Genomic DNA, 9,564 nt, shown 5'->3' on the forward strand with positions numbered 1-9,564 from the left:
ATCTGAACTTTCATTAGTTTTTTCGAGTTTCGCTTTTGTGTTATTTGATGTTAATATTTAAATTACAATCAGATTTATCCTCTTGTAACTGACATTGTATTATCAAATTTCGTATAAAATATTTATATGAAATGGATACTTGATTATTAGTATTTTATGGAGATACAAAAGCAAGTTGTTGCCAGATTGTTGCAAAAAATGTTTTAAATCAATATTAAATTACAATTCTGATTTAAAAATAAAACACTGAACCAACATGACCGTGGTTGGCTTGAAATTCAAAAAATCCAAAGTGTTAATTAAAACGTTAACTTATCATATGTTGATGGTCTTGAGCTCTTCAACGAGCTGATAACGTATAGAAATTTGAACAGTGGAATTGCAGACGCCATTAAAAAACTTTACATATATCGCAAAAAATAACCCGATGTCATCTGTTTATACCTTTAAGGATTTTTCTGACATTACCAGTTAGTGTAGCATCCAAACTCAAATTTGTGGGGGGTCTGCAAGTGTTCTTGATTCCTAGAAGTGTTTCCTAGAGTTGGACGATACAGTGTCTAAGGGCGAAAGATAATTTTGATTCTTATTAATTAACATCTTTTATTAATAAAGAAGTATTCTACGTATTTTATTTGTTTAAAATGTTAATTTAAATAAAATAATTAACATTAGTTTATGGAATAAACTAATCAGAAACTTATTGTCCTGTGACGGGAGGAGGTAATGCGTGTTTGTCCTATTATTGAAACCTGCTGTGGTTGCTATTGGACCACATGCTGTGGTTGCTATTGCATGTGGTCAGATAATTTTGGAAAGTAAAGCTTAGTTCACACTGAGCGAATAGCGAAAGCGAATGCGAAAAGCGAAAAGCGATTGCGAATTTTAAGGAGTCAATCATTTGCAAGCAAGAGAAAATGTTTCTCGAAAAACAAAATGGCCACTTCCGATATTTCGTCGTTAACCTCGTTTATTTATTTATTGAAAAAGAAAGTTACGTCAAAAAGAAAGGGTGAGAGATGCTGGGTGAGAGAAATATTAAAAATCCATAATTATAACATTTACTCTGTTGCGTGAGAAAGTTTCTGTAGCCATCTTGAAAACAACAAGAACCACGTGACAACTGACGGAAATACGATTGGTGGCGAAATTTTTTCGCTAGCGAAAAAGCTCGACGGTTCCGAACTTCGATGCGATTTGCAAAATGGTAAAATTCGCCGGAAACGACGTCATGTCTGACGTGTTATTCGCTCTGTTTTTCGCTTTCGCCAGCGAATCGCGCTCAGTTTGAACTAAGCTTAACACGTGTTGCGTCTATTGTTATAAAATATTTTATTTCCAAACAGAAAAAGTTTCTATGTAGTATTAGTTGCTCATCTTACAGTAACTTATATATTATTGTTATATAACTTTTCATCTTAAAATTAGAGAGATTAGTTATATAAAACATATATGTTTGTAAATTTAGATAATACATTTATAGTTTTAAGCTTTTAGTCTGAATTTTAGTCATTCGGTTATTTATTATTTCGTTTGTGTTTACGAAGTTAATATCGACAAATAAATCGTCGTTGTCAAATATAAACTCGGATTTAAGTATAGAACGTTACGATGTTACGAAAGCGTAACTAACAAAGTTCATCAAGTGACAAAACAGTTAATTACGTGTTAATAATAAGATGGTGTTGCTCAGATGTACTAAAAGAATTATATGATTTAATATCATTAATTTTTTTGGTACCATCTACGAGTGCGTCTGTTAAATACAGTTTTTCAACTATGAAACAGATTTATACATTCATAAAAAGCACTCAGTCATGAAAGATTGTCGTCACCAGCGTTGCATTCGACAGAAAAAGAGTTCTAAATACTTTGATGAAATCGTAGACGAGTGATTTTTATGATAAAGCAATGCCGAATAGAGTTATATTATAAAAAATGATAATAAAACAGAAAACAGAGAAATTGCTAAAGTAATATACACCTCTCTTTAAAAAAAATTGCTTTTAAACAAACTTTGTAGAATGCGTTATTACAGGTAAATTATGTAGAGTTAATCCAGCTTCCTCTTCTTAGGTGTCCTGGAAGCAAAATTTTTTACGACGACATATTCCATCATTACGTCATCCGTGTAGGCGAAGTTTACCGTATTGACACAAGCAAAAGACTGAGCACGTTGAAACAATACGGACTTTGTCATTTTTACAAGGTGAAAATTTCATTTTTGTACTAAAATACAGTCGATTCTGTTTAATTGGGCCACCGGTTAATTGGAGCAGCCGCTTTTATGGGACAGATCTCAAAGAATGGAAACCAAATAAACTAATACATAATTTAAACACTTAATTGGGACAGTAGCTGGAAAGGAATTTAGCAATTTTCGATATATTTTATATTTTATTAATTTGGAATCTTACTCACAGCTTCCAACTATATTTTAAATTTTAAATTCAAAATGTCGAACGTGAAAACCTAATTTTTGAATGATTTTTACAAAGTTCCTGACAGCGATGCATGATTCTATTTCATTTTTTGCTCCTGTACACATTCATTTTCCCGTTCTAAAGATTATGGCCGTACTGTAAGGTTCTTTTATTTTCACGATAACGGACCCATTTTGCCGTCGCGTTTTCTGAACGACGAGCGATGCTCTTCAAGTCGAGCCAACAACCGAGAGTTACAGAGAATACAATATTTACAATTTGAGGAATTGAAATCATTAAGGAGCTTCTTATGAAATTAATATTCTTAAAGCTGAAGAACATTTTCAAAACTAAAACGTAAAAAATTCAATTATATCTTCAAATTATTCTGCCGGGTGATGTTAGTCACAGAATATAAATTCTGTAGGAAGCCACGGAACCATCGTCAAGGTCTCACCCACCTCCGTGAAACCCCGCAATGACTAGGCAGCATCGCCATTACGGGAAAAACTGGAATCACCACATTTACAAATTCAAATGTTGTCGATATATTCGAAATAATTTCGGAAATTCTGTATTCATACATTTTATGAAACTGGAGTTGATTGGTACAGTACACTATATCCAAGTGAGGAAAATAGTACGAGTTTTATCATTGACTACGCCGAAGCACTCTCCAATTGAAATTAAAAATTAATTCTGTGCATTGTTCTCAATTTAAAAGAGATAAGACAGGCAAATATATCCAATCAAACGGGATTTTCTTCTATAATCAAGTATTGAGATCTTCCGGTGCAATTTGAAAATCCAATTTTTCACAGTGTTTCCAATCGGCAAATCTAAAACACTAAAATGACGATCGTGCACGTGTCTTTAAAGAATTTTCGATCGATTTGTCGCCCGATATATAAATTAAAATTATAAATAATACCTCGAATGTTAAAAAACGAAAACAAACTTCTGTTTTGCATCTCTTGTGATCTGAAAATTGAAAAGTGCTAAAATTAGTAATAAGTGTTTTGAATATTGAAGATGGATTTACACTTATCTTTTAATTGAGATCCTTTCACGTGTATAAAACTTTACACTTTGGGATGAAAGTAATCAAACGAAGAAATGCGTCGTGATGGAAAGAAAAACTGAAACTTTACAATGAAAAGTTTATAACAAACGAACTTATTAATTGTTATTTGGCTTAAATTGAGAAATATTGTTTCGATTTTAATTATTTTCTTTTGAGATAATTTAAATACGATGCGAAACTTATTTTAATTATTAGAATTTTAATTCAAATATCCTTAGAAATTCGACAGATTTATTATTATTTATTCAGTAAATGAAAATTTTATTGGAATTAAATAAACATAAAATTTTCATATTTTTAATAACGAAATGTTCTTCGGCACGATAAAAGAGTGACGAATAACACCGCATTTCAGGAAAGATTTTGATATGGGGTCTCGGGGCTCTGCAACGTACTTTTATTTTTCCATTTTCTGTCTCGTACCATTATGCAACGCCAGTGGCGTGCCGTCCATGAAATCTGTGGAAGCGCCGCTTCCCTTGTATTTTCTAAAATATAAATACATATCGTGCGATTATTTTTATATTTGAACGTACTATACTTTGAATTAATTAAAATTAATATTTTATTATAACCGCATTATGTATCTTATTACAGATTTCTATACTACGTGTGAAAAAATGACAAGATTGCTATTGTATATTCGAATACAAATTCGTACAGGGATATTCCCAATGGAAGCGCTGTATTGTCAAAAATGAGACAGCTCCACGGCCAAAATATTTAAATAGTGTAAAGCAGCCAGATTATACGCATTTGCGCATACGCTTTACAGAGTACCAAGCTCGCGGTTTAGCTGGTGGATGCTACACACCAAAATATCGTATAAGGTTTCCATGATTCCATCTAGGGCCGGCACAGCTTCCCTATCATCAAATGTAATCGCATAGCACGCCACTGCAATATAGGCTTATTTTTTAAATTTTAACCTTAAGACTCAACTGGGAATAAAGTGCACATTACACAGACTACAACTACTGGAAGTTTTAGATGAAGCAATGTCACCATTATGATAAGTCAGGACAAGCGTCTGAGGTCGAAAAAACTCCAACGCTCCGAAAAATTCCTATTTTTTTCGATTCGTCCGAATTCTTTCGCAAATCCCTCACACCGGTAGGATGACACGTTAACCACGCGACCATCCGGCCGGCTCTGTGTACACTAAAAAGGCTTTTTCCCATCCGGATTCGGCTAGGTCAGGGGTTGGAAAGTGCGGCTCTTTGCATAGACGTTTGCGGCTCTTCGGACATAAACTCCAATCTCACCTCATCTCAAGCAGCCTTATAACTTATGAGTTTATGAGATAGAGCCGCCGAACAAACTTCAACTCGTATGGCATACTCTCTACCATTCTTTAGCCCGTCCGCACAAGACCGCTCGCGTTGATCAATATGAATCGCATGCGAGTGGTAGCATTTAAAGCATAAATATATATAACCTATTGAAGGCGTGTCCGTCCGTCCGTGTAACGTTATGCCGAAAACGGCCACTAGAGGCGCCTCTGTCGTATGTCGTATTTCGCACGTTTAAATTAATAATATAAATTATTATTTACATTAACAGCATAAATTGTTATTATTCATTTGGCCAATAGCCAATAACAATATAAATAATTCAGTATATTTGTAACAGAAATTTATTATTGTCACGGAATGCCTGTAACGTGCACTAGGGGACGTCCTTCAACACAGTTGCAGCGTTGCCAGATTTGGCTACTTTGCGCCAAATTAGGCTACTTATTTTTCAGTTTGGCGCACTGGCTACTTTTTGGGCTACAAAAATTTTACTTGGCTACATTTTGGGCTGGTTACACAAATTATTTCATCCTTTGTTTTGCGTCTAGAACGGTAATACTTGTGTCCTGTCTACTCGTTTTGTTTTTATACATAGTATAATTTATATAAGTTTTATAATTTATTTATTATTGGTATTAAAATGGGTAAATGGACAAAGTGTTCTCGGTCCTTTCGGAAAGAATGGCTTCAAGATAAAAATCTTAAAGGTTAGCGGGAAATTTTTCTCATTAAGTTGCATTTTTAAATATTTTGGCAAATGGCATAATTTTAAATTGATTTAATTAAATTTAAACTTTAAGAAAAGATAGCTCCAGTAAGTATTCAGTCATGCTTGACAGGAGAATTTTTAGTTTATAATAGCTTGTTTTTTAAAGAAAATTTAATATAAATTCCAGTTAAATGATATCCTAGAAAGAAAGAAATAAGAAAAAAAAATTGCATCTGTAAACAGAAATGACTAATGGAAAGTGCTATGCTATACGGAATGGTACCAAACATGGTTACTAGGGCCTAATTTTTATAAATTTTATCAAAAACAATTGTAACTGTTTGCCAACGTCAGCTTCTTGTAAATGTCTTATATATATAATAAAATAGTGATTTCTTTACAAGAAACTATTGAAATTGACTGGTGTGGTCTCATTAACAGACAAGTACTAAAATAAAACTGAGATAATTAAAATATAAAACAATATACACTAAAATATAGTAAACAAAACAGAAAGTTTCCTCATCTCTGAAATTACATGCATATTTACATGTAGTGATATATAAACGTTCGAAGTATGAACCATCAACGAGGTTGAGGCCGAAGTTTTAAACGCGTAAACGTGTACGTCCAACGTTCAGCGCCGCTTTCCTGTAAGCCAAGAAGTTTGACAATGGTGTTACGGAACAGAATGGGGTTGCAACTTTTACGTGCACTCCTTCACATTCGATTTTATTTATTTTCCAGAAACATACGTGTAAGTGAATGCCTGATGAATTAATAAAAAGTATTAATAGTTCTATGTACGAATTAGGTATACAGTCAAACCTGTTTTTGGTCGGTCTTTTTTTGTGCGGTATATGAAAATTTCAATCAAATTGGAACATAATTGACTCCTGTAAAATTTTTTAAAACTGTATTGGATGTTTTCTATGACAGCAGGTTTTTTCATTTTTTATTCATTAAAATTTGTTTCTCATACGATTTTTTCGGTCCCCTCGTATTTTAGCATAAAAATCATAAATATTGTGTTATATTTGAACAGATGCGGTAAGTTAGCTCCCCTCGGCTTTAGACTGCGGGTGTGAAATTTCACGCCTTGTTAAATGAAATAACACTTCCTGCAGCTATATTTATCAAATAAAATCATTTTTTAACGATTATTTTTAACTTTTTAATGTTAGATTCGTATTTAAGTGAAAATAATTAATTAATATAAAAAGTAAAATTCTTAGAGGATTTTTTCTCCCATTAGGGATTGCAGAAAAAGGCCCAAGGAGTTAAAAAAGCAATTCCTAGTTATTTCGTACGGTTTTGAGTTATTTTCTATGCGAGACTTTTTTTATGCGGTCCCTATTCACCGCACAAAAACAGGTTTGACTATTATAAATTATAACAATAAATATGCAGGATATAAAAATATAACCTGTATATTTATTGTTATAATTTATAGTTTGAGAGTTCTCTGTTGTTAGATATCGCACTGTACATTGTAAGTTTTACAATAATAGATAATTGAAATAAAGGCTGCTAAATGTGTTGCATTTATTCCATTAGTTCTTAAGCCTGAATGAATACTTAATAAGTATAGACTACTTACAAACCGATGTTAGTGCTTTAAATTTTAAAGACTGCACTTATTAAATCTAATACTTTATACGTGTTGACTGTGGCATTTGGCTCAAGATCAGGGTTGTTCCAAGCCTTTCTATAAAAGGTACAGTACTAAAAAGTTTTCTTTAAAAAGTCGACCAGTAATGTGCAATAGTATTTTTTTTAAAATCAATATTAAGACAACTGTAGTGTTTGTACCAGAGCCCCTTTAGCCGCCACTCGAAAACATCGAGTGACGTTTCCACTTCCCAGGACGAGGACCTAGGGGTTGGATTTCGGGAAGCAGTGTTGGTGTTATGTGACGGTGTCGTTTACTGTAACGAAGCGTGATATGTAAATGATTGGATGCGACGAAAAACTAAATAATGGTTCAATTGTGAATGTTACGGCGAGGGGTGTTTGTAAGGATGTGTTGTAATGAAACCGTCGAAATCGTTTAAATAACGAAATTCACGCTTCTTCATTCTCCGCATAGTGCAGTCGTGCACCGAAGACCTCGATGTCTTTCTATCTTTTCTCCGCTCCTCTGCCAACACCAGCGTTACGTCGTCGGTCCTTTTTCTTAGGTCGTCGTCTAGCTTGTCCATCAATTTGTTTCCGGATTCTAAAATTCGTTCCGATTGATAAACTAATACCCACCTGGCGCCGAGGACAGCTTATCGCGGTCCAAACTGGGTCAGACGGAGCGTGTAATTTGTGGTATACCTGGCGTTATCTTGTAATAAAAAATATCGTAACTATATTACGATATTTTTTATTACAGGATTTTTAATTAACTATATTAATTAAAAATCCTCACATTCGAGCTCCCGGGTTGCACGTCAAACGAAAGCGTGCTCGCTTCCGTTTAACGTGCAACCCGGGCACTCGAAATTCTAAACAATAAATGGCGAAATAAACGGTTTTACAATACAATGATTGTTTCTGTAATAATAGCATCGAAACAATTATTACATTTTCAAGTCAACTATATGATTTATTAATTCTGTTTTTCTATTTAGTATTTGAATATTAGTTTGTCTTCCTACAGTTTCAAATACCTGTCGGCAACTTATATAACATAATGTTTGGTGTGGAAAGCCAGATGAAAGGTGAAAGGAGAGAAAAGAAAGACCGCCGATATGGTTGAGTCTGAGGAGGGTATTAATAATAAGGATGGGTAAAATAAAGCATAAGTGTGCACTCTTGTATTATTTCAAATTTCAGAAAGAAACTTTTATCGCATTTACATATTTATTTATATTGTGTTATCATTATTTTTACATATAAGAAATATGAATTTGAAATCTTAATAAATAAATATAAAATGTACTCTAAAGCGTATCGAATCACTTTTTGATATTTTAAAATACGACACCGACAAAGGCGATTTTGAAAGTCATCGATGAACTTTTCATTTCATTTTCGGTATCTGGAAATTAGGTTCCAGTCTAAAAAGTCTTGTAATTTATACTTATTAATTTAACGTTTTACTACTTTAGTAGGCGTTCAAGTAAATACTGTATTTTCTATTTGTTATCTAATAAAATTTTACCCCTGTCAACAAAGGAACTTACTGTGCAAACTGCTTTTTATTCCGATAATTTTTCTATTTTGAAATAGATTTTTCTATTTTCTATTAAAAAGATTTTACAAACTTTTTGTTCTTCCCGTACTGCACTTTTCTTTGATGATTAAACCCCCAGTTAAAAAGCAAGGGAAAGAGCAATGTAAAAGCAAACCAGTGGCTGAGTGGGTAAAGCATTAATATCGATAATACGACATACGTACGTGCAGAATCAATAAGTTAAGTCAAAATGATCTATTGACTAATGCAGGCATTACTACTTTGACCGTAAACAGCTGAATGTATGTATATATTATATATTATTTAAATATATACTTATAAATAATTTATAATTTATCAAATTTCTGTTTTAGGTATTCTTGAAACCGTGTTTTCTTATATGTTGAGCATCAAACACAAGACCGTGTTATTTATTAAACACTTGGCACTTTTCCACTTCTATTAGTTGATCAACTAATAGAAGTGGAAAAGTGCCAAGTGTTTAATAAATAACACGGTCTTGTGTTTGATGCTCAACAAATTTCTGTTTATTAAAATATATATAGTGTTACATTTAACATACAAAATTCATACAAGATAAATTCATATATTGCAAAAATACTATTATTGCTCAACAACAATCAAATGAACGAAATGTTGAAACAAAAGTAATGAACACGAAGTACAAAACTTTAAAATTAACACATTGAAAAATCGCTGGTAAGATTCATCGTCATCAGAATCTTTTTCACTAGAATGTTATTGTATGGTTGAAGCAGATGATGGTGTCCAAGTTTAACATTTATCGTTGTTACTTTTAAGTAGCTTCTTTGCTAATAAGTGCTTCAAAGAATCGATAAGAACTCAACTTTGTACTTTAGTTTTCATTAAAC

Source organism: Centruroides vittatus, unplaced genomic scaffold, assembly GCF_030686945.1.
Source record: "Centruroides vittatus isolate TY-2023 unplaced genomic scaffold, ASM3068694v2 scaffold_3315, whole genome shotgun sequence".
Classification (NCBI taxonomy): Eukaryota; Metazoa; Arthropoda; class Arachnida; order Scorpiones; family Buthidae; genus Centruroides; species Centruroides vittatus.